General features: G+C 45.1%; 34 non-coding genes across 34 annotated transcripts; all 34 read right to left on the reverse strand.

Annotated features, from left to right (window-relative positions):
• Nucleotides 1–159: 159 nt before the first annotated feature.
• trnak-uuu (transfer RNA lysine (anticodon UUU)) lies at nucleotides 160–232 on the reverse strand. Its single transcript has one exon. It is a non-coding gene; the product is annotated as a tRNA-Lys (tRNA).
• A 427-nt stretch (nucleotides 233–659) lies between these two features.
• trnaf-gaa (transfer RNA phenylalanine (anticodon GAA)) lies at nucleotides 660–732 on the reverse strand. The gene has a single exon. It is a non-coding gene; the product is annotated as a tRNA-Phe (tRNA).
• A 520-nt stretch (nucleotides 733–1,252) lies between these two features.
• On the reverse strand, nucleotides 1,253–1,325 carry trnak-uuu (transfer RNA lysine (anticodon UUU)). Its single transcript has one exon. It is a non-coding gene; the product is annotated as a tRNA-Lys (tRNA).
• Nucleotides 1,326–2,340: 1,015 nt separating this feature from the next.
• On the reverse strand, nucleotides 2,341–2,413 carry trnak-uuu (transfer RNA lysine (anticodon UUU)). The gene has a single exon. It is a non-coding gene; the product is annotated as a tRNA-Lys (tRNA).
• Nucleotides 2,414–2,840: 427 nt separating this feature from the next.
• Nucleotides 2,841–2,913, reverse strand: trnaf-gaa (transfer RNA phenylalanine (anticodon GAA)). Its single transcript has one exon. It is a non-coding gene; the product is annotated as a tRNA-Phe (tRNA).
• Nucleotides 2,914–3,428: 515 nt separating this feature from the next.
• Nucleotides 3,429–3,501, reverse strand: trnak-uuu (transfer RNA lysine (anticodon UUU)). Its single transcript has one exon. It is a non-coding gene; the product is annotated as a tRNA-Lys (tRNA).
• Nucleotides 3,502–3,928: 427 nt separating this feature from the next.
• On the reverse strand, nucleotides 3,929–4,001 carry trnaf-gaa (transfer RNA phenylalanine (anticodon GAA)). The gene has a single exon. It is a non-coding gene; the product is annotated as a tRNA-Phe (tRNA).
• Nucleotides 4,002–4,521: 520 nt separating this feature from the next.
• On the reverse strand, nucleotides 4,522–4,594 carry trnak-uuu (transfer RNA lysine (anticodon UUU)). The gene has a single exon. It is a non-coding gene; the product is annotated as a tRNA-Lys (tRNA).
• A 427-nt stretch (nucleotides 4,595–5,021) lies between these two features.
• Nucleotides 5,022–5,094, reverse strand: trnaf-gaa (transfer RNA phenylalanine (anticodon GAA)). The gene has a single exon. It is a non-coding gene; the product is annotated as a tRNA-Phe (tRNA).
• A 520-nt stretch (nucleotides 5,095–5,614) lies between these two features.
• Nucleotides 5,615–5,687, reverse strand: trnak-uuu (transfer RNA lysine (anticodon UUU)). The gene has a single exon. It is a non-coding gene; the product is annotated as a tRNA-Lys (tRNA).
• A 427-nt stretch (nucleotides 5,688–6,114) lies between these two features.
• Nucleotides 6,115–6,187, reverse strand: trnaf-gaa (transfer RNA phenylalanine (anticodon GAA)). The gene has a single exon. It is a non-coding gene; the product is annotated as a tRNA-Phe (tRNA).
• Nucleotides 6,188–6,707: 520 nt separating this feature from the next.
• On the reverse strand, nucleotides 6,708–6,780 carry trnak-uuu (transfer RNA lysine (anticodon UUU)). Its single transcript has one exon. It is a non-coding gene; the product is annotated as a tRNA-Lys (tRNA).
• A 427-nt stretch (nucleotides 6,781–7,207) lies between these two features.
• Nucleotides 7,208–7,280, reverse strand: trnaf-gaa (transfer RNA phenylalanine (anticodon GAA)). The gene has a single exon. It is a non-coding gene; the product is annotated as a tRNA-Phe (tRNA).
• Nucleotides 7,281–7,800: 520 nt separating this feature from the next.
• On the reverse strand, nucleotides 7,801–7,873 carry trnak-uuu (transfer RNA lysine (anticodon UUU)). Its single transcript has one exon. It is a non-coding gene; the product is annotated as a tRNA-Lys (tRNA).
• Nucleotides 7,874–8,300: 427 nt separating this feature from the next.
• trnaf-gaa (transfer RNA phenylalanine (anticodon GAA)) lies at nucleotides 8,301–8,373 on the reverse strand. The gene has a single exon. It is a non-coding gene; the product is annotated as a tRNA-Phe (tRNA).
• Nucleotides 8,374–8,893: 520 nt separating this feature from the next.
• Nucleotides 8,894–8,966, reverse strand: trnak-uuu (transfer RNA lysine (anticodon UUU)). Its single transcript has one exon. It is a non-coding gene; the product is annotated as a tRNA-Lys (tRNA).
• A 1,015-nt stretch (nucleotides 8,967–9,981) lies between these two features.
• On the reverse strand, nucleotides 9,982–10,054 carry trnak-uuu (transfer RNA lysine (anticodon UUU)). Its single transcript has one exon. It is a non-coding gene; the product is annotated as a tRNA-Lys (tRNA).
• A 427-nt stretch (nucleotides 10,055–10,481) lies between these two features.
• On the reverse strand, nucleotides 10,482–10,554 carry trnaf-gaa (transfer RNA phenylalanine (anticodon GAA)). The gene has a single exon. It is a non-coding gene; the product is annotated as a tRNA-Phe (tRNA).
• Nucleotides 10,555–11,569: 1,015 nt separating this feature from the next.
• Nucleotides 11,570–11,642, reverse strand: trnaf-gaa (transfer RNA phenylalanine (anticodon GAA)). Its single transcript has one exon. It is a non-coding gene; the product is annotated as a tRNA-Phe (tRNA).
• Nucleotides 11,643–12,657: 1,015 nt separating this feature from the next.
• On the reverse strand, nucleotides 12,658–12,730 carry trnaf-gaa (transfer RNA phenylalanine (anticodon GAA)). Its single transcript has one exon. It is a non-coding gene; the product is annotated as a tRNA-Phe (tRNA).
• Nucleotides 12,731–13,745: 1,015 nt separating this feature from the next.
• trnaf-gaa (transfer RNA phenylalanine (anticodon GAA)) lies at nucleotides 13,746–13,818 on the reverse strand. The gene has a single exon. It is a non-coding gene; the product is annotated as a tRNA-Phe (tRNA).
• Nucleotides 13,819–14,833: 1,015 nt separating this feature from the next.
• On the reverse strand, nucleotides 14,834–14,906 carry trnaf-gaa (transfer RNA phenylalanine (anticodon GAA)). Its single transcript has one exon. It is a non-coding gene; the product is annotated as a tRNA-Phe (tRNA).
• Nucleotides 14,907–15,921: 1,015 nt separating this feature from the next.
• Nucleotides 15,922–15,994, reverse strand: trnaf-gaa (transfer RNA phenylalanine (anticodon GAA)). Its single transcript has one exon. It is a non-coding gene; the product is annotated as a tRNA-Phe (tRNA).
• A 1,015-nt stretch (nucleotides 15,995–17,009) lies between these two features.
• On the reverse strand, nucleotides 17,010–17,082 carry trnaf-gaa (transfer RNA phenylalanine (anticodon GAA)). Its single transcript has one exon. It is a non-coding gene; the product is annotated as a tRNA-Phe (tRNA).
• Nucleotides 17,083–17,597: 515 nt separating this feature from the next.
• On the reverse strand, nucleotides 17,598–17,670 carry trnak-uuu (transfer RNA lysine (anticodon UUU)). The gene has a single exon. It is a non-coding gene; the product is annotated as a tRNA-Lys (tRNA).
• Nucleotides 17,671–19,185: 1,515 nt separating this feature from the next.
• Nucleotides 19,186–19,258, reverse strand: trnaf-gaa (transfer RNA phenylalanine (anticodon GAA)). The gene has a single exon. It is a non-coding gene; the product is annotated as a tRNA-Phe (tRNA).
• Nucleotides 19,259–19,773: 515 nt separating this feature from the next.
• trnak-uuu (transfer RNA lysine (anticodon UUU)) lies at nucleotides 19,774–19,846 on the reverse strand. Its single transcript has one exon. It is a non-coding gene; the product is annotated as a tRNA-Lys (tRNA).
• A 427-nt stretch (nucleotides 19,847–20,273) lies between these two features.
• On the reverse strand, nucleotides 20,274–20,346 carry trnaf-gaa (transfer RNA phenylalanine (anticodon GAA)). The gene has a single exon. It is a non-coding gene; the product is annotated as a tRNA-Phe (tRNA).
• A 1,017-nt stretch (nucleotides 20,347–21,363) lies between these two features.
• Nucleotides 21,364–21,436, reverse strand: trnaf-gaa (transfer RNA phenylalanine (anticodon GAA)). Its single transcript has one exon. It is a non-coding gene; the product is annotated as a tRNA-Phe (tRNA).
• A 515-nt stretch (nucleotides 21,437–21,951) lies between these two features.
• trnak-uuu (transfer RNA lysine (anticodon UUU)) lies at nucleotides 21,952–22,024 on the reverse strand. Its single transcript has one exon. It is a non-coding gene; the product is annotated as a tRNA-Lys (tRNA).
• A 427-nt stretch (nucleotides 22,025–22,451) lies between these two features.
• Nucleotides 22,452–22,524, reverse strand: trnaf-gaa (transfer RNA phenylalanine (anticodon GAA)). The gene has a single exon. It is a non-coding gene; the product is annotated as a tRNA-Phe (tRNA).
• A 515-nt stretch (nucleotides 22,525–23,039) lies between these two features.
• trnak-uuu (transfer RNA lysine (anticodon UUU)) lies at nucleotides 23,040–23,112 on the reverse strand. The gene has a single exon. It is a non-coding gene; the product is annotated as a tRNA-Lys (tRNA).
• Nucleotides 23,113–23,539: 427 nt separating this feature from the next.
• trnaf-gaa (transfer RNA phenylalanine (anticodon GAA)) lies at nucleotides 23,540–23,612 on the reverse strand. The gene has a single exon. It is a non-coding gene; the product is annotated as a tRNA-Phe (tRNA).
• Nucleotides 23,613–24,629: 1,017 nt separating this feature from the next.
• Nucleotides 24,630–24,702, reverse strand: trnaf-gaa (transfer RNA phenylalanine (anticodon GAA)). The gene has a single exon. It is a non-coding gene; the product is annotated as a tRNA-Phe (tRNA).
• Nucleotides 24,703–24,793: the final 91 nt, after the last annotated feature.

Here is a 24,793-nt window from a genome sequence, read left to right on the forward strand (position 1 = left end):
ATCTGAAAGAGGCCTCTGTCCCTGATATCCACAAATCCCATATCGTCATCCCACCTGCAGTCTACGGACTTTGCTAAAGATGACAATGAGGTCACAGAACTATCAAGAACAACTGAGCTTGTTAGGTAAAGCCATGGAAGGGCAAGGATCCAAAGGAGACACCTGGACAGGGACTTGAACCCTGGACCCTCAGATTAAAAGTCTGATGCTCTTCCATCTGAGCTACCCAGGTAACAAGAGTCACGTGTTTGTCCTCTGGGACACATATTGTCTTTCTTTTCTGTAAATACGTGATCTCTTATCCTCTCATTTTACTGTAGGTACTGGTGAGGATTTGCAGTTAGATATTATTAAATGGTCATTTCAGACAAGAGCCAAGGGAAGGATTTGATTCTAGGGGAAACATCGCTAGGCTGTATTATGACGTGTGATCACCCAACCTACCAAGCCCTAGGTAAGTCAATGGTATAATGGGTGAGGCCTGGGAGCTTCTGAAGGAGGACCTTCTTCAAATTCCACCTCCACTTGATGGATGTTTGCAAGCTGCACCATCTGTGTTTGTTTTCTCATTTGATGGCAATGATCCACGTAGTTGTAGGCCGTATAATGAAGTCCTACCAACAAAACTACCAAGCCCTAGATGGTGACCAAAATAGCTTTGCCGAAACCCAGGATCGAACTAGGGTCCTTTAGATCTTCAGTCTAACGCTCTCCCAGCTGAGCTATTTCGGCACGTTTTGCAATGGAAAGTGCTCAAAAATTGCATTCTAATCACCAGTCAGGTCTACAGCTGGCCAAACTGCACTACAGCTGCCATTCTGAGACACTGGATCAATGTGAAGTGAACTTTTAAGCTTTGGATTTAACAGTGAACTGTGATGAACTTTGCTCTCTTGAAGAGCAAAGTTGCTCTCTTAAAGTAAGACAGAAAAAAAGTGAAAGTGTAACGTGTCGAGAAACCCAGGGCGGATTTGGTGAGATTGGCATGTCTTAGACACCGGGTTTCGCAAAGGAGCTGAGCTGAGAACCAACTGGCGGTGAGTTGGACCGAGGGGCAGGAAAAGATTCTTTACAGAGCTTGTACGGTGGGATTATCTGAAAGAGGCCTCTGTCCCTGATATCCACAAATCCCATATCGTCATCCCACCTGCAGTCTATGGACTTTGCTAAAGATGACAATGAGGTCACAGAACTATCAAGAACAACTGAGCTTGTTAGGTAAAGCCATGGAAGGGCAAGGATCCAAAGGAGACACCTGGACAGGGACTTGAACCCTGGACCCTCAGATTAAAAGTCTGATGCTCTTCCATCTGAGCTACCCAGGCAACAAGAGTCACGTGTTTGTCCTCTGGGACACATATTGTCTTTCTTTTCTGTAAAAACGTGATCTCTTATCCTCTCATTTTACTGTAGGTACTGGTGAGGATTTGCAGTTAGATATTATTAAATGGTCATTTCAGACAAGAGCCAAGGGAAGGATTTGATTCTAGGGGAAACATCGCTAGGCTGTATTATGACGTGTGATCACCCAACCTACAAAGCCCTAGGTAAGTCAATGGTATAATGGGTGAGGCCTGGGAGCTTCTGAAGGAGGACCTTCTTCAAATTCCACCTCCACTTGATGGACGTTTGCAAGCTGCACCATCTGTGTTTGTTTTCTCATTTGATGGCAATGATCCACGTAGTTGTAGGCCGTATAATGAAGTCCTACCAACAAACCTACCAAGCCCTAGATGGTGACCAAAATAGCTTTGCCGAAACCCAGGATCGAACTAGGGTCCTTTAGATCTTCAGTCTAACGCTCTCCTAGCTGAGCTATTTCGACACGTTTTGCAATGGAAAGTGCTCAAAAATTGCATTCTAATCACCAGTCAGGTCTACAGCTGGCCAAACTGCACTACAGCTGCCATTCTGAGACACTGGATCAATGTGAAGTGAACTTTTAAGCTTTGGATTTAACAGTGAACTGTGATGAACTTTGCTCTCTTAAATGTTGTCCCACCCAAAGTAAGACAGAAAAAAAGTGAAAGTGTAACGTGTCGAGAAACCCAGGGCGGATTTGGTGAGATTGGCATGTCTTAGACACCGGGTTTCGCAAAGGAGCTGAGCTGAGAACCAACTGGCGGTGAGTTGGACCGAGGGGCAGGAAAAGATTCTTTACAGAGCTTGTACGGTGGGATTATCTGAAAGAGGCCTCTGTCCCTGATATCCACAAATCCCATATCGTCATCCCACCTGCAGTCTATGGACTTTGCTAAAGATGACAATGAGGTCACAGAACTATCAAGAACAACTGAGCTTGTTAGGTAAAGCCATGGAAGGGCAAGGATCCAAAGGAGACACCTGGACAGGGACTTGAACCCTGGACCCTCAGATTAAAAGTCTGATGCTCTTCCATCTGAGCTACCCAGGTAACAAGAGTCACGTGTTTGTCCTCTGGGACACATATTGTCTTTCTTTTCTGTAAAAACGTGATCTCTTATCCTCTTATTTTACTGTAGGTACTGGTGAGGATTTGCAGTTAGATATTATTAAATGGTCATTTCAGACAAGAGCCAAGGGAAGGATTTGATTCTAGGGGAAACATCGCTAGGCTGTATTATGACGTGTGATCACCCAACCTACCAAGCCCTAGGTAAGTCAATGGTATAATGGGTGAGGCCTGGGAGCTTCTGAAGGAGGACCTTCTTCAAATTCCACCTCCACTTGATGGATGTTTGCAAGCTGCACCATCTGTGTTTGTTTTCTCATTTGATGGCAATGATCCACGTAGTTGTAGGCCGTATAATGAAGTCCTACCAACAAAACTACCAAGCCCTAGATGGTGACCAAAATAGCTTTGCCGAAACCCAGGATCGAACTAGGGTCCTTTAGATCTTCAGTCTAACGCTCTCCCAGCTGAGCTATTTCGGCACGTTTTGCAATGGAAAGTGCTCAAAAATTGCATTCTAATCACCAGTCAGGTCTACAGCTGGCCAAACTGCACTACAGCTGCCATTCTGAGACACTGGATCAATGTGAAGTGAACTTTTAAGCTTTGGATTTAACAGTGAACTGTGATGAACTTTGCTCTCTTAAATGTTGTCCCACCCAAAGTAAGACAGAAAAAAAGTGAAAGTGTAACGTGTCGAGAAACCCAGGGCGGATTTGGTGAGATTGGCATGTCTTAGACACCGGGTTTCGCAAAGGAGCTGAGCTGAGAACCAACTGGCGGTGAGTTGGACCGAGGGGCAGGAAAAGATTCTTTACAGAGCTTGTACGGTGGGATTATCTGAAAGAGGCCTCTGTCCCTGATATCCACAAATCCCATATCGTCATCCCACCTGCAGTCTATGGACTTTGCTAAAGATGACAATGAGGTCACAGAACTATCAAGAACAACTGAGCTTGTTAGGTAAAGCCATGGAATGGCAAGGATCCAAAGGAGACACCTGGACAGGGACTTGAACCCTGGACCCTCAGATTAAAAGTCTGATGCTCTTCCATCTGAGCTACCCAGGTAACAAGAGTCACGTGTTTGTCCTCTGGGACACATATTGTCTTTCTTTTCTGTAAAAACGTGATCTCTTATCCTCTCATTTTACTGTAGGTACTGGTGAGGATTTGCAGTTAGATATTATTAAATGGTCATTTCAGACAAGAGCCAAGGGAAGGATTTGATTCTAGGGGAAACATCGCTAGGCTGTATTATGACGTGTGATCACCCAACCTACAAAGCCCTAGGTAAGTCAATGGTATAATGGGTGAGGCCTGGGAGCTTCTGAAGGAGGACCTTCTTCAAATTCCACCTCCACTTGATGGACGTTTGCAAGCTGCACCATCTGTGTTTGTTTTCTCATTTGATGGCAATGATCCACGTAGTTGTAGGCCGTATAATGAAGTCCTACCAACAAAACTACCAAGCCCTAGATGGTGACCAAAATAGCTTTGCCGAAACCCAGGATCGAACTAGGGTCCTTTAGATCTTCAGTCTAACGCTCTCCCAGCTGAGCTATTTCGGCACGTTTTGCAATGGAAAGTGCTCAAAAATTGCATTCTAATCACCAGTCAGGTCTACAGCTGGCCAAACTGCACTACAGCTGCCATTCTGAGACACTGGATCAATGTGAAGTGAACTTTTAAGCTTTGGATTTAACAGTGAACTGTGATGAACTTTGCTCTCTTAAAGAGCAAAGTTGCTCTCTTAAAGTAAGACAGAAAAAAAGTGAAAGTGTAACGTGTCGAGAAACCCAGGGCGGATTTGGTGAGATTGGCATGTCTTAGACACCGGGTTTCGCAAAGGAGCTGAGCTGAGAACCAACTGGCGGTGAGTTGGACCGAGGGGCAGGAAAAGATTCTTTACAGAGCTTGTACGGTGGGATTATCTGAAAGAGGCCTCTGTCCCTGATATCCACAAATCCCATATTGTCATCCCACCTGCAGTCTATGGACTTTGCTAAAGATGACAATGAGGTCACAGAACTATCAAGAACAACTGAGCTTGTTAGGTAAAGCCATGGAAGGGCAAGGATCCAAAGGAGACACCTGGACAGGGACTTGAACCCTGGACCCTCAGATTAAAAGTCTGATGCTCTTCCATCTGAGCTACCCAGGTAACAAGAGTCACGTGTTTGTCCTCTGGGACACATATTGTCTTTCTTTTCTGTAAAAACGTGATCTCTTATCCTCTTATTTTACTGTAGGTACTGGTGAGGATTTGCAGTTAGATATTATTAAATGGTCATTTCAGACAAGAGCCAAGGGAAGGATTTGATTCTAGGGGAAACATCGCTAGGCTGTATTATGACGTGTGATCACCCAACCTACCAAGCCCTAGGTAAGTCAATGGTATAATGGGTGAGGCCTGGGAGCTTCTGAAGGAGGACCTTCTTCAAATTCCACCTCCACTTGATGGATGTTTGCAAGCTGCACCATCTGTGTTTGTTTTCTCATTTGATGGCAATGATCCACGTAGTTGTAGGCCGTATAATGAAGTCCTACCAACAAAACTACCAAGCCCTAGATGGTGACCAAAATAGCTTTGCCGAAACCCAGGATCGAACTAGGGTCCTTTAGATCTTCAGTCTAACGCTCTCCCAGCTGAGCTATTTCGGCACGTTTTGCAATGGAAAGTGCTCAAAAATTGCATTCTAATCACCAGTCAGGTCTACAGCTGGCCAAACTGCACTACAGCTGCCATTCTGAGACACTGGATCAATGTGAAGTGAACTTTTAAGCTTTGGATTTAACAGTGAACTGTGATGAACTTTGCTCTCTTAAAGAGCAAAGTTGCTCTCTTAAAGTAAGACAGAAAAAAAGTGAAAGTGTAACGTGTCGAGAAACCCAGGGCGGATTTGGTGAGATTGGCATGTCTTAGACACCGGGTTTCGCAAAGGAGCTGAGCTGAGAACCAACTGGCGGTGAGTTGGACCGAGGGGCAGGAAAAGATTCTTTACAGAGCTTGTACGGTGGGATTATCTGAAAGAGGCCTCTGTCCCTGATATCCACAAATCCCATATCGTCATCCCACCTGCAGTCTATGGACTTTGCTAAAGATGACAATGAGGTCACAGAACTATCAAGAACAACTGAGCTTGTTAGGTAAAGCCATGGAATGGCAAGGATCCAAAGGAGACACCTGGACAGGGACTTGAACCCTGGACCCTCAGATTAAAAGTCTGATGCTCTTCCATCTGAGCTACCCAGGTAACAAGAGTCACGTGTTTGTCCTCTGGGACACATATTGTCTTTCTTTTCTGTAAAAACGTGATCTCTTATCCTCTCATTTTACTGTAGGTACTGGTGAGGATTTGCAGTTAGATATTATTAAATGGTCATTTCAGACAAGAGCCAAGGGAAGGATTTGATTCTAGGGGAAACATCGCTAGGCTGTATTATGACGTGTGATCACCCAACCTACCAAGCCCTAGGTAAGTCAATGGTATAATGGGTGAGGCCTGGGAGCTTCTGAAGGAGGACCTTCTTCAAATTCCACCTCCACTTGATGGACGTTTGCAAGCTGCACCATCTGTGTTTGTTTTCTCATTTGATGGCAATGATCCACGTAGTTGTAGGCCGTATAATGAAGTCCTACCAACAAAACTACCAAGCCCTAGATGGTGACCAAAATAGCTTTGCCGAAACCCAGGATCGAACTAGGGTCCTTTAGATCTTCAGTCTAACGCTCTCCCAGCTGAGCTATTTCGGCACGTTTTGCAATGGAAAGTGCTCAAAAATTGCATTCTAATCACCAGTCAGGTCTACAGCTGGCCAAACTGCACTACAGCTGCCATTCTGAGACACTGGATCAATGTGAAGTGAACTTTTAAGCTTTGGATTTAACAGTGAACTGTGATGAACTTTGCTCTCTTAAAGAGCAAAGTTGCTCTCTTAAAGTAAGACAGAAAAAAAGTGAAAGTGTAACGTGTCGAGAAACCCAGGGCGGATTTGGTGAGATTGGCATGTCTTAGACACCGGGTTTCGCAAAGGAGCTGAGCTGAGAACCAACTGGCGGTGAGTTGGACCGAGGGGCAGGAAAAGATTCTTTACAGAGCTTGTACGGTGGGATTATCTGAAAGAGGCCTCTGTCCCTGATATCCACAAATCCCATATCGTCATCCCACCTGCAGTCTATGGACTTTGCTAAAGATGACAATGAGGTCACAGAACTATCAAGAACAACTGAGCTTGTTAGGTAAAGCCATGGAATGGCAAGGATCCAAAGGAGACACCTGGACAGGGACTTGAACCCTGGACCCTCAGATTAAAAGTCTGATGCTCTTCCATCTGAGCTACCCAGGTAACAAGAGTCACGTGTTTGTCCTCTGGGACACATATTGTCTTTCTTTTCTGTAAAAACGTGATCTCTTATCCTCTCATTTTACTGTAGGTACTGGTGAGGATTTGCAGTTAGATATTATTAAATGGTCATTTCAGACAAGAGCCAAGGGAAGGATTTGATTCTAGGGGAAACATCGCTAGGCTGTATTATGACGTGTGATCACCCAACCTACCAAGCCCTAGGTAAGTCAATGGTATAATGGGTGAGGCCTGGGAGCTTCTGAAGGAGGACCTTCTTCAAATTCCACCTCCACTTGATGGACGTTTGCAAGCTGCACCATCTGTGCTTGTTTTCTCATTTGATGGCAATGATCCACGTAGTTGTAGGCCGTATAATGAAGTCCTACCAACAAAACTACCAAGCCCTAGATGGTGACCAAAATAGCTTTGCCGAAACCCAGGATCGAACTAGGGTCCTTTAGATCTTCAGTCTAACGCTCTCCCAGCTGAGCTATTTCGGCACGTTTTGCAATGGAAAGTGCTCAAAAATTGCATTCTAATCACCAGTCAGGTCTACAGCTGGCCAAACTGCACTACAGCTGCCATTCTGAGACACTGGATCAATGTGAAGTGAACTTTTAAGCTTTGGATTTAACAGTGAACTGTGATGAACTTTGCTCTCTTAAAGAGCAAAGTTGCTCTCTTAAAGTAAGACAGAAAAAAAGTGAAAGTGTAACGTGTCGAGAAACCCAGGGCGGATTTGGTGAGATTGGCATGTCTTAGACACCGGGTTTCGCAAAGGAGCTGAGCTGAGAACCAACTGGCGGTGAGTTGGACCGAGGGGCAGGAAAAGATTCTTTACAGAGCTTGTACGGTGGGATTATCTGAAAGAGGCCTCTGTCCCTGATATCCACAAATCCCATATCGTCATCCCACCTGCAGTCTACGGACTTTGCTAAAGATGACAATGAGGTCACAGAACTATCAAGAACAACTGAGCTTGTTAGGTAAAGCCATGGAAGGGCAAGGATCCAAAGGAGACACCTGGACAGGGACTTGAACCCTGGACCCTCAGATTAAAAGTCTGATGCTCTTCCATCTGAGCTACCCAGGCAACAAGAGTCACGTGTTTGTCCTCTGGGACACATATTGTCTTTCTTTTCTGTAAATACGTGATCTCTTATCCTCTCATTTTACTGTAGGTACTGGTGAGGATTTGCAGTTAGATATTATTAAATGGTCATTTCAGACAAGAGCCAAGGGAAGGATTTGATTCTAGGGGAAACATCGCTAGGCTGTATTATGACGTGTGATCACCCAACCTACCAAGCCCTAGGTAAGTCAATGGTATAATGGGTGAGGCCTGGGAGCTTCTGAAGGAGGACCTTCTTCAAATTCCACCTCCACTTGATGGATGTTTGCAAGCTGCACCATCTGTGTTTGTTTTCTCATTTGATGGCAATGATCCACGTAGTTGTAGGCCGTATAATGAAGTCCTACCAACAAAACTACCAAGCCCTAGATGGTGACCAAAATAGCTTTGCCGAAACCCAGGATCGAACTAGGGTCCTTTAGATCTTCAGTCTAACGCTCTCCCAGCTGAGCTATTTCGGCACGTTTTGCAATGGAAAGTGCTCAAAAATTGCATTCTAATCACCAGTCAGGTCTACAGCTGGCCAAACTGCACTACAGCTGCCATTCTGAGACACTGGATCAATGTGAAGTGAACTTTTAAGCTTTGGATTTAACAGTGAACTGTGATGAACTTTGCTCTCTTGAAGAGCAAAGTTGCTCTCTTAAAGTAAGACAGAAAAAAAGTGAAAGTGTAACGTGTCGAGAAACCCAGGGCGGATTTGGTGAGATTGGCATGTCTTAGACACCGGGTTTCGCAAAGGAGCTGAGCTGAGAACCAACTGGCGGTGAGTTGGACCGAGGGGCAGGAAAAGATTCTTTACAGAGCTTGTACGGTGGGATTATCTGAAAGAGGCCTCTGTCCCTGATATCCACAAATCCCATATCGTCATCCCACCTGCAGTCTATGGACTTTGCTAAAGATGACAATGAGGTCACAGAACTATCAAGAACAACTGAGCTTGTTAGGTAAAGCCATGGAAGGGCAAGGATCCAAAGGAGACACCTGGACAGGGACTTGAACCCTGGACCCTCAGATTAAAAGTCTGATGCTCTTCCATCTGAGCTACCCAGGTAACAAGAGTCATGTGTTTGTCCTCTGGGACACATATTGTCTTTCTTTTCTGTAAAAACGTGATCTCTTATCCTCTCATTTTACTGTAGGTACTGGTGAGGATTTGCAGTTAGATATTATTAAATGGTCATTTCAGACAAGAGCCAAGGGAAGGATTTGATTCTAGGGGAAACATCGCTAGGCTGTATTATGACGTGTGATCACCCAACCTACAAAGCCCTAGGTAAGTCAATGGTATAATGGGTGAGGCCTGGGAGCTTCTGAAGGAGGACCTTCTTCAAATTCCACCTCCACTTGATGGACGTTTGCAAGCTGCACCATCTGTGTTTGTTTTCTCATTTGATGGCAATGATCCACGTAGTTGTAGGCCGTATAATGAAGTCCTACCAACAAACCTACCAAGCCCTAGATGGTGACCAAAATAGCTTTGCCGAAACCCAGGATCGAACTAGGGTCCTTTAGATCTTCAGTCTAACGCTCTCCCAGCTGAGCTATTTCGGTACGTTTTGCAATGGAAAGTGCTCAAAAATTGCATTCTAATCACCAGTCAGGTCTACAGCTGGCCAAACTGCACTACAGCTGCCATTCTGAGACACTGGATCAATGTGAAGTGAACTTTTAAGCTTTGGATTTAACAGTGAACTGTGATGAACTTTGCTCTCTTAAATGTTGTCCCACCCAAAGTAAGACAGAAAAAAAATGAAAGTGTAACGTGTCGAGAAACCCAGGGCGGATTTGGTGAGATTGGCATGTCTTAGACACCGGGTTTCGCAAAGGAGCTGAGCTGAGAACCAACTGGCGGTGAGTTGGACCGAGGGGCAGGAAAAGATTCTTTACAGAGCTTGTACGGTGGGATTATCTGAAAGAGGCCTCTGTCCCTGATATCCACAAATCCCATATCGTCATCCCACCTGCAGTCTATGGACTTTGCTAAAGATGACAATGAGGTCACAGAACTATCAAGAACAACTGAGCTTGTTAGGTAAAGCCATGGAAGGGCAAGGATCCAAAGGAGACACCTGGACAGGGACTTGAACCCTGGACCCTCAGATTAAAAGTCTGATGCTCTTCCATCTGAGCTACCCAGGTAACAAGAGTCACGTGTTTGTCCTCTGGGACACATATTGTCTTTCTTTTCTGTAAAAACGTGATCTCTTATCCTCTCATTTTACTGTAGGTACTGGTGAGGATTTGCAGTTAGATATTATTAAATGGTCATTTCAGACAAGAGCCAAGGGAAGGATTTGATTCTAGGGGAAACATCGCTAGGCTGTATTATGACGTGTGATCACCCAACCTACAAAGCCCTAGGTAAGTCAATGGTATAATGGGTGAGGCCTGGGAGCTTCTGAAGGAGGACCTTCTTCAAATTCCACCTCCACTTGATGGACGTTTGCAAGCTGCACCATCTGTGTTTGTTTTCTCATTTGATGGCAATGATCCACGTAGTTGTAGGCCGTATAATGAAGTCCTACCAACAAACCTACCAAGCCCTAGATGGTGACCAAAATAGCTTTGCCGAAACCCAGGATCGAACTAGGGTCCTTTAGATCTTCAGTCTAACGCTCTCCCAGCTGAGCTATTTCGGCACGTTTTGCAATGGAAAGTGCTCAAAAATTGCATTCTAATCACCAGTCAGGTCTACAGCTGGCCAAACTGCACTACAGCTGCCATTCTGAGACACTGGATCAATGTGAAGTGAACTTTTAAGCTTTGGATTTAACAGTGAACTGTGATGAACTTTGCTCTCTTAAATGTTGTCCCACCCAAAGTAAGACAGAAAAAAAGTGAAAGTGTAGCGTGTCGAGAAACCCAGGGCGGATTTGGTGAGATTGGCATGTCTTAGACACCGGGTTTCGCAAAGGAGCTGAGCTGAGAACCAACTGGCGGTGAGTTGGACCGAGGGGCAGGAAAAGATTCTTTACAGAGCTTGTACGGTGGGATTATCTGAAAGAGGCCTCTGTCCCTGATATCCACAAATCCCATATCGTCATCCCACCTGCAGTCTATGGACTTTGCTAAAGATGACAATGAGGTCACAGAACTATCAAGAACAACTGAGCTTGTTAGGTAAAGCCATGGAAGGGCAAGGATCCAAAGGAGACACCTGGACAGGGACTTGAAGCCTGGACCCTCAGATTAAAAGTCTGATGCTCTTCCATCTGAGCTACCTAGGTAACAAGAGTCACGTGTTTGTCCTCTGGGACACATATTGTCTTTCTTTTCTGTAAAAACGTGATCTCTTATCCTCTCATTTTACTGTAGGTACTGGTGAGGAATTGAAGTTAGATATTATTAAATGGTCATTTCAGACAAGAGCCAAGGGAAGGATTTGATTCTAGGGGAAACATCGCTAGGCTGTATTATGACGTGTGATCACCCAACCTACAAAGCCCTAGGTAAGTCAATGGTATAATGGGTGAGGCCTGGGAGCTTCTGAAGGAGGACCTTCTTCAAATTCCACCTCCACTTGATGGACGTTTGCAAGCTGCACCATCTGTGTTTGTTTTCTCATTTGATGGCAATGATCCACGTAGTTGTAGGCCGTATAATGAAGTCCTACCAACAAACCTACCAAGCCCTAGATGGTGACCAAAATAGCTTTGCCGAAACCCAGGATCGAACTAGGGTCCTTTAGATCTTCAGTCTAACGCTCTCCCAGCTGAGCTATTTCGGCACGTTTTGCAATGGAAAGTGCTCAAAAATTGCATTCTAATCACCAGTCAGGTCTACAGCTGGCCAAACTGCACTACAGCTGCCATTCTGAGACACTGGATCAATGTGAAGTGAACTTTTAAGCTTTGGATTTAACAGTGAACTGTGATGAACTTTGCTCTCTTAAATGTTGTCCCACCCAAAGTAAGACAGAAAAAAAGTGAAAGTGTAGCGTGTCGAGAAACCCAGGGCGGATTTGGTGAGATTGGCATGTCTTAGACACCGGGTTTCGCAAAGGAGCTGAGCTGAGAACCAACTGGCGGTGAGTTGGACCGAGGGGCAGGAAAAGATTCTTTACAGAGCTTGTACGGTGGGATTATCTGAAAGAGGCCTCTGTCCCTGATATCCACAAATCCCATATCGTCATCCCACCTGCAGTCTATGGACTTTGCTAAAGATGACAATGAGGTCACAGAACTATCAAGAACAACTGAGCTTGTTAGGTAAAGCCATGGAAGGGCAAGGATCCAAAGGAGACACCTGGACAGGGACTTGAAGCCTGGACCCTCAGATTAAAAGTCTGATGCTCTTCCAGCTGAGCTACCCAGGTAACAAGAGTCACGTGTTTGTCCTCTGGGACACATATTGTCTTTCTTTTCTGTAAAAACGTGATCTCTTATCCTCTCATTTTACTGTAGGTACTGGTGAGGATTTGCAGTTAGATATTATTAAATGGTCATTTCAGACAAGAGCCAAGGGAAGGATTTGATTCTAGGGGAAACATCGCTAGGCTGTATTATGACGTGTGATCACCCAACCTACCAAGCCCTAGGTAAGTCAATGGTATAATGGGTGAGGCCTGGGAGCTTCTGAAGGAGGACCTTCTTCAAATTCCACCTCCACTTGATGGACGTTTGCAAGCTGCACCATCTGTGTTTGTTTTCTCATTTGATGGCAATGATCCACGTAGTTGTAGGCCGTATAATGAAGTCCTACCAACAAACCTACCAAGCCCTAGATGGTGACCAAAATAGCTTTGCCGAAACCCAGGATCGAACTAGGGTCCTTTAGATCTTCAGTCTAACGCTCTCCCAGCTGAGCTATTTCGGCACGTTTTGCAATGGAAAGTGCTCAAAAATTGCATTCTAATCACCAGTCAGGTCTACAGCTGGCCAAACTGCACTACAGCTGCCATTCTGAGACACTGGATCAATGTGAAGTGAACTTTTAAGCTTTGGATTTAACAGTGAACTGTGATGAACTTTGCTCTCTTAAATGTTGTCCCACCCAAAGTAAGACAGAAAAAAAGTGAAAGTGTAGCGTGTCGAGAAACCCAGGGCGGATTTGGTGAGATTGGCATGTCTTAGACACCGGGTTTCGCAAAGGAGCTGAGCTGAGAACCAACTGGCGGTGAGTTGGACCGAGGGGCAGGAAAAGATTCTTTACAGAGCTTGTACGGTGGGATTATCTGAAAGAGGCCTCTGTCCCTGATATCCACAAATCCCATATCGTCATCCCACCTGCAGTCTATGGACTTTGCTAAAGATGACAATGAGGTCACAGAACTATCAAGAACAACTGAGCTTGTTAGGTAAAGCCATGGAAGGGCAAGGATCCAAAGGAGACACCTGGACAGGGACTTGAAGCCTGGACCCTCAGATTAAAAGTCTGATGCTCTTCCAGCTGAGCCACCCAGGTAACAAGAGTCACGTGTTTGTCCTCTGGGACACATATTGTCTTTCTTTTCTGTAAAAACGTGATCTCTTATCCTCTCATTTTACTGTAGGTACTGGTGAGGATTTGCAGTTAGATATTATTAAATGGTCATTTCAGACAAGAGCCAAGGGAAGGATTTGATTCTAGGGGAAACATCGCTAGGCTGTATTATGACGTGTGATCACCCAACCTACAAAGCCCTAGGTAAGTCAATGGTATAATGGGTGAGGCCTGGGAGCTTCTGAAGGAGGACCTTCTTCAAATTCCACCTCCACTTGATGGACGTTTGCAAGCTGCACCATCTGTGTTTGTTTTCTCATTTGATGGCAATGATCCACGTAGTTGTAGGCCGTATAATGAAGTCCTACCAACAAACCTACCAAGCCCTAGATGGTGACCAAAATAGCTTTGCCGAAACCCAGGATCGAACTAGGGTCCTTTAGATCTTCAGTCTAACGCTCTCCCAGCTGAGCTATTTCGGCACGTTTTGCAATGGAAAGTGCTCAAAAATTGCATTCTAATCACCAGTCAGGTCTACAGCTGGCCAAACTGCACTACAGCTGCCATTCTGAGACACTGGATCAATGTGAAGTGAACTTTTAAGCTTTGGATTTAACAGTGAACTGTGATGAACTTTGCTCTCTTAAATGTTGTCCCACCCAAAGTAAGACAGAAAAAAAGTGAAAGTGTAGCGTGTCGAGAAACCCAGGGCGGATTTGGTGAGATTGGCATGTCTTAGACACCGGGTTTCGCAAAGGAGCTGAGCTGAGAACCAACTGGCGGTGAGTTGGACCGAGGGGCAGGAAAAGATTCTTTACAGAGCTTGTACGGTGGGATTATCTGAAAGAGGCCTCTGTCCCTGATATCCACAAATCCCATATCGTCATCCCACCTGCAGTCTATGGACTTTGCTAAAGATGACAATGAGGTCACAGAACTATCAAGAACAACTGAGCTTGTTAGGTAAAGCCATGGAAGGGCAAGGATCCAAAGGAGACACCTGGACAGGGACTTGAAGCCTGGACCCTCAGATTAAAAGTCTGATGCTCTTCCAGCTGAGCTACCCAGGTAACAAGAGTCACGTGTTTGTCCTCTGGGACACATATTGTCTTTCTTTTCTGTAAAAACGTGATCTCTTATCCTCTCATTTTACTGTAGGTACTGGTGAGGATTTGCAGTTAGATATTATTAAATGGTCATTTCAGACAAGAGCCAAGGGAAGGATTTGATTCTAGGGGAAACATCGCTAGGCTGTATTATGACGTGTGATCACCCAACCTACCAAGCCCTAGGTAAGTCAATGGTATAATGGGTGAGGCCTGGGAGCTTCTGAAGGAGGACCTTCTTCAAATTCCACCTCCACTTGATGGACGTTTGCAAGCTGCACCATCTGTGTTTGTTTTCTCATTTGATGGCAATGATCCACGTAGTTGTAGGCCGTATAATGAAGTCCTACCAACAAACCTACCAAGCCCTAGATGGTGACCAAAATAGCTTTGCCGAAACCCAGGATCGAACTAGGGTCCTTTAGATCTTCAGTCTAACGCTCTCCCAGCTGAGCTATTTCGGCACGTTTTGCAATGGAAAGTGCTCAAAAATTGCATTCTAATCACCAGTCAGGTCTACAGCTGGCCAAACTGCACTACAGCTGCCATTCTGAGACACTGGATCAATGTGAAGTGAACTTTTAAGCTTTGGATTTAACAGTGAACTGTGATGAACTTTGCTCTCTTAAATGTTGTCCCACCCAAAGTAAGACAGAAAAAAAGTGAAAGTGTAGCGTGTCGAGAAACCCAGGGCGGATTTGGTGAGATTGGCATGTCTTAGACACCGGGTTTCGCAAAGGAGCTGAGCTGAGAACCAACTGGCGGTGAGTTGGACCGAGGGGCAGGAAAAGATTCTTTACAGAGCTTGTACGGTGGGATTATCTGAAAGAGGCCTCTGTCCCTGATATCCACAAATCCCATATCGTCATCCCACCTGCAGTCTATGGACTTTGCTAAAGATGACAATGAGGTCACAGAACTATCAAGAACAACTGAGCTTGTTAGGTAAAGCCATGGAAGGGCAAGGATCCAAAAGAGACACCTGGACAGGGACGTGAACCCTGGACCCTCAGATTAAAAGTCTGATGCTCTTCCAGCTGAGCTACCCAGGTAACAAGAGTCACGTGTTTGTCCTCTGGGACACATATTGTCTTTCTTTTCTGTAAAAACGTGATCTCTTATCCTCTCATTTTACTGTAGGTACTGGTGAGGATTTGCAGTTAGATATTATTAAATGGTCATTTCAGACAAGAGCCAAGGGAAGGATTTGATTCTAGGGGAAACATCGCTAGGCTGTATTATGACGTGTGATCACCCAACCTACCAAGCCCTAGGTAAGTCAATGGTATAATGGGTGAGGCCTGGGAGCTTCTGAAGGAGGACCTTCTTCAAATTCCACCTCCACTTGATGGACGTTTGCAAGCTGCACCATCTGTGTTTGTTTTCTCATTTGATGGCAATGATCCACGTAGTTGTAGGCCGTATAATGAAGTCCTACCAACAAACCTACCAAGCCCTAGATGGTGACCAAAATAGCTTTGCCGAAACCCAGGATCGAACTAGGGTCCTTTAGATCTTCAGTCTAACGCTCTCCCAGCTGAGCTATTTCGGCACGTTTTGCAATGGAAAGTGCTCAAAAATTGCATTCTAATCACCAGTCAGGTCTACAGCTGGCCAAACTGCACTACAGCTGCCATTCTGAGACACTGGATCAATGTGAAGTGAACTTTTAAGCTTTGGATTTAACAGTGAACTGTGATGAACTTTGCTCTCTTAAATGTTGTCCCACCCAAAGTAAGACAGAAAAAAAATGAAAGTGTAATGTGTCGAGAAACCCAGGGCGGATTTGGTGAGATTGGCATGTCTTAGACACCGGGTTTCGCAAAGGAGCTGAGCTGAGAACCAACTGGCGGTGAGTTGGACCGAGGGGCAGGAAAAGATTCTTTACAGAGCTTGTACGGTGGGATTATCTGAAAGAGGCCTCTGTCCCTGATATCCACAAATCCCATATCGTCATCCCACCTGCAGTCTATGGACTTTGCTAAAGATGACAATGAGGTCACAGAACTATCAAGAACAACTGAGCTTGTTAGGTAAAGCCATGGAAGGGCAAGGATCCAAAGGAGACACCTGGACAGGGACTTGAACCCTGGACCCTCAGATTAAAAGTCTGTTGCTCTTCCATCTGAGCTACCCAGGTAACAAGAGTCACGTGTTTGTCCTCTGGGACACATATTGTCTTTCTTTTCTGTAAAAACGTGATCTCTTATCCTCTCATTTTACTGTAGGTACTGGTGAGGATTTGCAGTTAGATATTATTAAATGGTCATTTCAGACAAGAGCCAAGGGAAGGATTTGATTCTAGGGGAAACATCGCTAGGCTGTATTATGACGTGTGATCACCCAACCTACAAAGCCCTAGGTAAGTCAATGGTATAATGGGTGAGGCCTGGGAGCTTCTGAAGGAGGACCTTCTTCAAATTCCACCTCCACTTGATGGACGTTTGCAAGCTGCACCATCTGTGTTTGTTTTCTCATTTGATGGCAATGATCCACGTAGTTGTAGGCCGTATAATGAAGTCCTACCAACAAACCTACCAAGCCCTAGATGGTGACCAAAATAGCTTTGCCGAAACCCAGGATCGAACTAGGGTCCTTTAGATCTTCAGTCTAACGCTCTCCCAGCTGAGCTATTTCGGCACGTTTTGCAATGGAAAGTGCTCAAAAATTGCATTCTAATCACCAGTCAGGTCTACAGCTGGCCAAACTGCACTACAGCTGCCATTCTGAGACACTGGATCAATGTGAAGTGAACTTTTAAGCTTTGGATTTAACAGTGAACTGTGATGAACTTTGCTCTCTTAAATGTTGTCCCACCCAAAGTAAGACAGAAAAAAAGTGAAAGTGTAGCGTGTCGAGAAACCCAGGGCGGATTTGGTGAGATTGGCATGTCTTAGACACCGGGTTTCGCAAAGGAGCTGAGCTGAGAACCAACTGGCGGTGAGTTGGACCGAGGGGCAGGAAAAGATTCTTTACAGAGCTTGTACGGTGGGATTATCTGAAAGAGGCCTCTGTCCCTGATATCCACAAATCCCATATCGTCATCCCACCTGCAGTCTATGGACTTTGCTAAAGATGACAATGAGGTCACAGAACTATCAAGAACAACTGAGCTTGTTAGGTAAAGCCATGGAAGGGCAAGGATCCAAAGGAGACACCTGGACAGGGACTTGAACCCTGGACCCTCAGATTAAAAGTCTGATGCTCTTCCATCTGAGCTACCCAGGTAACAAGAGTCACGTGTTTGTCCTCTGGGACACATATTGTCTTTCTTTTCTGTAAAAACGTGATCTCTTATCCTCTCATTTTACTGTAGGTACTGGTGAGGATTTGCAGTTAGATATTATTAAATGGTCATTTCAGACAAGAGCCAAGGGAAGGATTTGATTCTAGGGGAAACATCGCTAGGCTGTATTATGACGTGTGATCACCCAACCTACAAAGCCCTAGGTAAGTCAATGGTATAATGGGTGAGGCCTGGGAGCTTCTGAAGGAGGACCTTCTTCAAATTCCACCTCCACTTGATGGACGTTTGCAAGCTGCACCATCTGTGTTTGTTTTCTCATTTGATGGCAATGATCCACGTAGTTGTAGGCCGTATAATGAAGTCCTACCAACAAACCTACCAAGCCCTAGATGGTGACCAAAATAGCTTTGCCGAAACCCAGGATTGAACTAGGGTCCTTTAGATCTTCAGTCTAACGCTCTCCCAGCTGAGCTATTTCGGCACGTTTTGCAATGGAAAGTGCTCAAAAATTGCATTCTAATCACCAGTCAGGTCTACAGCTGGCCAAACTGCACTACAGCTGCCATTCTGAGACACTGGATCAATGTGAAGTGAACTTTTAAGCTTTGGATTTAACAGTGAACTGTGATGAACTTTGCTCTCTTAAATGTTGTCCCACCCAAAGTAAGACAGAAAAAAAATGAAAGTGTAACGTGTCGAGAAACCCAGGGCGGATTTGGTGAGATTGGCATGTCTTAGACACCGGGTTTCGCAAAGGAGCTGAGCTGAGAACCAACTGGCGGTGAGTTGGACCGAGGGGCAGGAAAAGATTCTTTACAGAGCTTGTACGGTGGGATTATCTGAAAGAGGCCTCTGTCCCTGATATCCACAAATCCCATATCGTCATCCCACCTGCAGTCTATGGACTTTGCTAAAGATGACAATGAGGTCACAGAACTATCAAGAACAACTGAGCTTGTTAGGTAAAGCCATGGAAGGGCAAGGATCCAAAGGAGACACCTGGACAGGGACTTGAACCCTGGACCCTCAGATTAAAAGCCTGATGCTCTTCCATCTGAGCTACCTAGGTAACAAGAGTCACGTGTTTGTCCTCTGGGACACATATTGTCTTTCTTTTCTGTAAAAACGTGATCTCTTATCCTCTCATTTTACTGTAGGTACTGGTGAGGAATTGAAGTTAGATATTATTAAATGGTCATTTCAGACAAGAGCCAAGGGAAGGATTTGATTCTAGGGGAAACATCGCTAGGCTGTATTATGACGTGTGATCACCCAACCTACAAAGCCCTAGGTAAGTCAATGGTATAATGGGTGAGGCCTGGGAGCTTCTGAAGGAGGACCTTCTTCAAATTCCACCTCCACTTGATGGACGTTTGCAAGCTGCACCATCTGTGTTTGTTTTCTCATTTGATGGCAATGATCCACGTAGTTGTAGGCCGTATAATGAAGTCCTACCAACAAACCTACCAAGCCCTAGATGGTGACCAAAATAGCTTTGCCGAAACCCAGGATCGAACTAGGGTCCTTTAGATCTTCAGTCTAACGCTCTCCCAGCTGAGCTATTTCGGCACGTTTTGCAATGGAAAGTGCTCAAAAATTGCATTCTAATCACCAGTCAGGTCTACAGCTGGCCAAACTGCACTACAGCTGCCATTCTGAGACACTGGATCAATGTGAAGTGAACTTTTAAGCTTTGGATTTAACAGTGAACTGTGATGAACTTTGCTCTCTTAAATGTTGTCCCACCCAAAGTAAGACAGAAAAAAAGTGAAAGTGTAGCGTGTCGAGAAACCCAGGGCGGATTTGGTGAGATTGGCATGTCTTAGACACCGGGTTTCGCAAAGGAGCTGAGCTGAGAACCAACTGGCGGTGAGTTGGACCGAGGGGCAGGAAAAGATTCTTTACAGAGCTTGTACGGTGGGATTATCTGAAAGAGGCCTCTGTCCCTGATATCCACAAATCCCATATCGTCATCCCACCTGCAGTCTATGGACTTTGCTAAAGATGACAATGAGGTCACAGAACTATCAAGAACAACTGAGCTTGTTAGGTAAAGCCATGGAAGGGCAAGGATCCAAAGGAGACACCTGGACAGGGACTTGAACCCTGGACCCTCAGATTAAAAGTCTGATGCTCTTCCATCTGAGCTACCCAGGTAACAAGAGTCACGTGTTTGTCCTCTGGGACACATATTGTCTTTCTTTTCTGTAAAAACGTGATCTCTTATCCTCTCATTTTACTGTAGGTACTGGTGAGGATTTGCAGTTAGATATTATTAAATGGTCATTTCAGACAAGAGCCAAGGGAAGGATTTGATTCTAGGGGAAACATCGCTAGGCTGTATTATGACGTGTGATCACCCAACCTACAAAGCCCTAGGTAAGTCAATGGTATAATGGGTGAGGCCTGGGAGCTTCTGAAGGAGGACCTTCTTCAAATTCCACCTCCACTTGATGGACGTTTGCAAGCTGCACCATCTGTGTTTGTTTTCTCATTTGATGGCAATGATCCACGTAGTTGTAGGCCGTATAATGAAGTCCTACCAACAAACCTACCAAGCCCTAGATGGTGACCAAAATAGCTTTGCCGAAACCCAGGATCGAACTAGGGTCCTTTAGATCTTCAGTCTAACGCTCTCCCAGCTGAGCTATTTCGGCACGTTTTGCAATGGAAAGTGCTCAAAAATTGCATTCTAATCACCAGTCAGGTCTACAGCTGGCCAAACTGCACTACAGCTGCCATTCTGAGACACTGGATCAATGTGAAGTGAACTTTTAAGCTTTGGATTTAACAGTGAACTGTGATGAACTTTGCTCTCTTAAATGTTGTCCCACCCAAAGTAAGACAGAAAAAAAGTGAAAGTGTAGCGTGTCGAGAAACCCAGGGCGGATTTGGTGAGATTGGCATGTCTTAGACACCGGGTTTCGCAAAGGAGCTGAGCTGAGAACCAACTGGCGGTGAGTTGGGCCGAGGGGCAGGAAAAGATTCTTTACAGAGCTTGTACGGTGGGATTATCTGAAAGAGGCCTCTGTCCCTGATATCCACAAATCCCATATCGTCATCCCACCTGCAGTCTATGGACTTTGCTAAAGATGACAATGAGGTCACAGAACTATCAAGAACAACTGAGCTTGTTAGGTAAAGCCATGGAAGGGCAAGGATCCAAAGGAGACACCTGGACAGGGACTTGAACCCTGGACCCTCAGATTAAAAGTCTGATGCTTTTCCATCTGAGCTACCCAGGCTACAATAGTGACATGTGTTTGTCCTCTGGGACACATATTGTCTTTCTTTTCTGTAAAAACGTGATCTCTTATCCTCTCATTTTACTGTAGGTACTGGTGAGGATTTGAAGTTAGATATTATTAAATGGTCATTTCAGACAAGAGCCAAGGGAAGGATTTGATTCTAGGGGAAACATCGCTAGGCTGTATTATGACGTGTGATCACCCAACCTACAAAGCCCTAGGTAAGTCAATGGTATAATGGGTGAGGCCTGGGAGCTTCTGAAGGAGGACCTTCTTCAAATTCCACCTCCACTTGATGGACGTTTGCAAGCTGCACCATCTGTGTTTGTTTTCTCATTTGATGGCAATGATCCACGTAGTTGTAGGCCGTATAATGAAGTCCTACCAACAAACCTACCAAGCCCTAGATGGTGACCAAAATAGCTTTGCCGAAACCCAGGATCGAACTAGGGTCCTTTAGATCTTCAGTCTAACGCTCTCCCAGCTGAGCTATTTCGGCACGTTTTGCAATGGAAAGTGCTCAAAAATTGCATTCTAATCACCAGTCAGGTCTACAGCTGGCCAAACTGCACTACAGCTGCCATTCTGAGACACTGGATCAATGTGAAGTGAACTTTTAAGCTTTGGATTTAACAGTGAACTGTGATGAACTTTGCTCTCTTAAATGTTGTCCCACCCAAAGTAAGACAGAAAAAAAGTGAAAGTGTAGCGTGTCGAGAAACCCAGGGCGGATTTGGTGAGATTGGCATGTCTTAGACACCGGGTTTCGCAAAGGAGCTGAGCTGAGAACCAACTGGCGGTGAGTTGGACCGAGGGGCAGGAAAAGATTCTTTACAGAGCTTGTACGGTGGGATTATCTGAAAGAGGCCTCTGTCCCTGATATCCACAAATCCCATATCGTCATCCCACCTGCAGTCTATGGACTTTGCTAAAGATGACAATGAGGTCACAGAACTATCAAGAACAACTGAGCTTGTTAGGTAAAGCCATGGAAGGGCAAGGATCCAAAGGAGACACCTGGACAGGGACTTGAACCCTGGACCCTCAGATTAAAAGTCTGATGCTCTTCCATCTGAGCTACCCAGGTAACAAGAGTCACGTGTTTGTCCTCTGGGACACATATTGTCTTTCTTTTCTGTAAAAACGTGATCTCTTATCCTCTCATTTTACTGTAGGTACTGGTGAGGATTTGCAGTTAGATATTATTAAATGGTCATTTCAGACAAGAGCCAAGGGAAGGATTTGATTCTAGGGGAAACATCGCTAGGCTGTATTATGACGTGTGATCACCCAACCTACCAAGCCCTAGGTAAGTCAATGGTATAATGGGTGAGGCCTGGGAGCTTCTGAAGGAGGACCTTCTTCAAATTCCACCTCCACTTGATGGACGTTTGCAAGCTGCACCATCTGTGTTTGTTTTCTCATTTGATGGCAATGATCCACGTAGTTGTAGGCCGTATAATGAAGTCCTACCAACAAACCTACCAAGCCCTAGATGGTGACCAAAATAGCTTTGCCGAAACCCAGGATCGAACTAGGGTCCTTTAGATCTTCAGTCTAACGCTCTCCCAGCTGAGCTATTTCGGCACGTTTTGCAATGGAAAGTGCTCAAAAATTGCATTCTAATCACCAGTCAGGTCTACAGCTGGCCAAACTGCACTACAGCTGCCATTCTGAGACACTGGATCAATGTGAAGTGAACTTTTAAGCTTTGGATTTAACAGTGAACTGTGATGAACTTTGCTCTCTTAAATGTTGTCCCACCCAAAGTAAGACAGAAAAAAAATGAAAGTGTAATGTGTCGAGAAACCCAGGGCGGATTTGGTGAGATTGGCATGTCTTAGACACCGGGTTTCGCAAAGGAGCTGAGCTGAGAACCAACTGGCGGTGAGTTGGACCGAGGGGCAGGAAAAGATTCTTTACAGAGCTTGTACGGTGGGATTATCTGAAAGAGGCCTCTGTCCCTGATATCCACAAATCCCATATCGTCATCCCACCTGCAGTCTATGGACTTTGCTAAAGATGACAATGAGGTCACAGAACTATCAAGAACAACTGAGCTTGTTAGGTAAAGCCATGGAAGGGCAAGGATCCAAAGGAGACACCTGGACAGGGACTTGAACCCTGGACCCTCAGATTAAAAGTCTGATGCTCTTCCATCTGAGCTACCCAGGTAACAAGAGTCACGTGTTTGTCCTCTGGGACACATATTGTCTTTCTTTTCTGTAAAAACGTGATCTCTTATCCTCTCATTTTACTGTAGGTACTGGTGAGGATTTGCAGTTAGATATTATTAAATGGTCATTTCAGACAAGAGCCAAGGGAAGGATTTGATTCTAGGGGAAACATCGCTAGGCTGTATTATGACGTGTGATCACCCAACCTACAAAGCCCTAGGTAAGTCAATGGTATAATGGGTGAGGCCTGGGAGCTTCTGAAGGAGGACCTTCTTCAAATTCCACCTCCACTTGATGGACGTTTGCAAGCTGCACCATCTGTGTTTGTTTTCTCATTTGATGGCAATGATCCACGTAGTTGTAGGCCGTATAATGAAGTCCTACCAACAAACCTACCAAGCCCTAGATGGTGACCAAAATAGCTTTGCCGAAACCCAGGATCGAACTAGGGTCCTTTAGATCTTCAGTCTAACGCTCTCCCAGCTGAGCTATTTCGGCACGTTTTGCAATGGAAAGTGCTCAAAAATTGCATTCTAATCACCAGTCAGGTCTACAGCTGGCCAAACTGCACTACAGCTGCCATTCTGAGACACTGGATCAATGTGAAGTGAACTTTTAAGCTTTGGATTTAACAGTGAACTGTGATGAACTTTGCTCTCTTAAATGTTGTCCCACCCAAAGTAAGACAGAAAAAAAGTGAAAGTGTAGCGTGTCGAGAAACCCAGGGCGGATTTGGTGAGATTGGCATGTCTTAGACACCGGGTTTCGCAAAGGAGCTGAGCTGAGAACCAACTGGCGGTGAGTTGGACCGAGGGGCAGGAAAAGATTCTTTACAGAGCTTGTACGGTGGGATTATCTGAAAGAGGCCTCTGTCCCTGATATCCACAAATCCCATATCGTCATCCCACCTGCAGTCTATGGACTTTGCTAAAGATGACAATGAGGTCACAGAACTATCAAGAACAACTGAGCTTGTTAGGTAAAGCCATGGAAGGGCAAGGATCCAAAGGAGACACCTGGACAGGGACTTGAACCCTGGACCCTCAGATTAAAAGTCTGATGCTTTTCCATCTGAGCTACCCAGGCTACAATAGTGACATGTGTTTGTCCTCTGGGACACATATTGTCTTTCTTTTCTGTAAAAACGTGATCTCTTATCCTCTCATTTTACTGTAGGTACTGGTGAGGATTTGAAGTTAGATATTATTAAATGGTCATTTCAGACAAGAGCCAAGGGAAGGATTTGATTCTAGGGGAAACATCGCTAGGCTGTATTATGACGTGTGATCACCCAACCTACAAAGCCCTAGGTAAGTCAATGGTATAATGGGTGAGGCCTGGGAGCTTCTGAAGGAGGACCTTCTTCAAATTCCACCTCCACTTGATGGACGTTTGCAAGCTGCACCATCTGTGTTTGTTTTCTCATTTGATGGCAATGATCCACGTAGTTGTAGGCCGTATAATGAAGTCCTACCAACAAACCTACCAAGCCCTAGATGGTGACCAAAATAGCTTTGCCGAAACCCAGGATCGAACTAGGGTCCTTTAGATCTTCAGTCTAACGCTCTCCCAGCTGAGCTATTTCGGCACGTTTTGCAATGGAAAGTGCTCAAAAATTGCATTCTAATCACCAGTCAGGTCTACAGCTGGCCAAACTGCACTACAGCTGCCATTCTGAG

This window comes from Astatotilapia calliptera, chromosome 5 (genome assembly GCF_964374335.1).
Source record: "Astatotilapia calliptera chromosome 5, fAstCal68.1, whole genome shotgun sequence".
Classification (NCBI taxonomy): Eukaryota; Metazoa; Chordata; class Actinopteri; order Cichliformes; family Cichlidae; genus Astatotilapia; species Astatotilapia calliptera.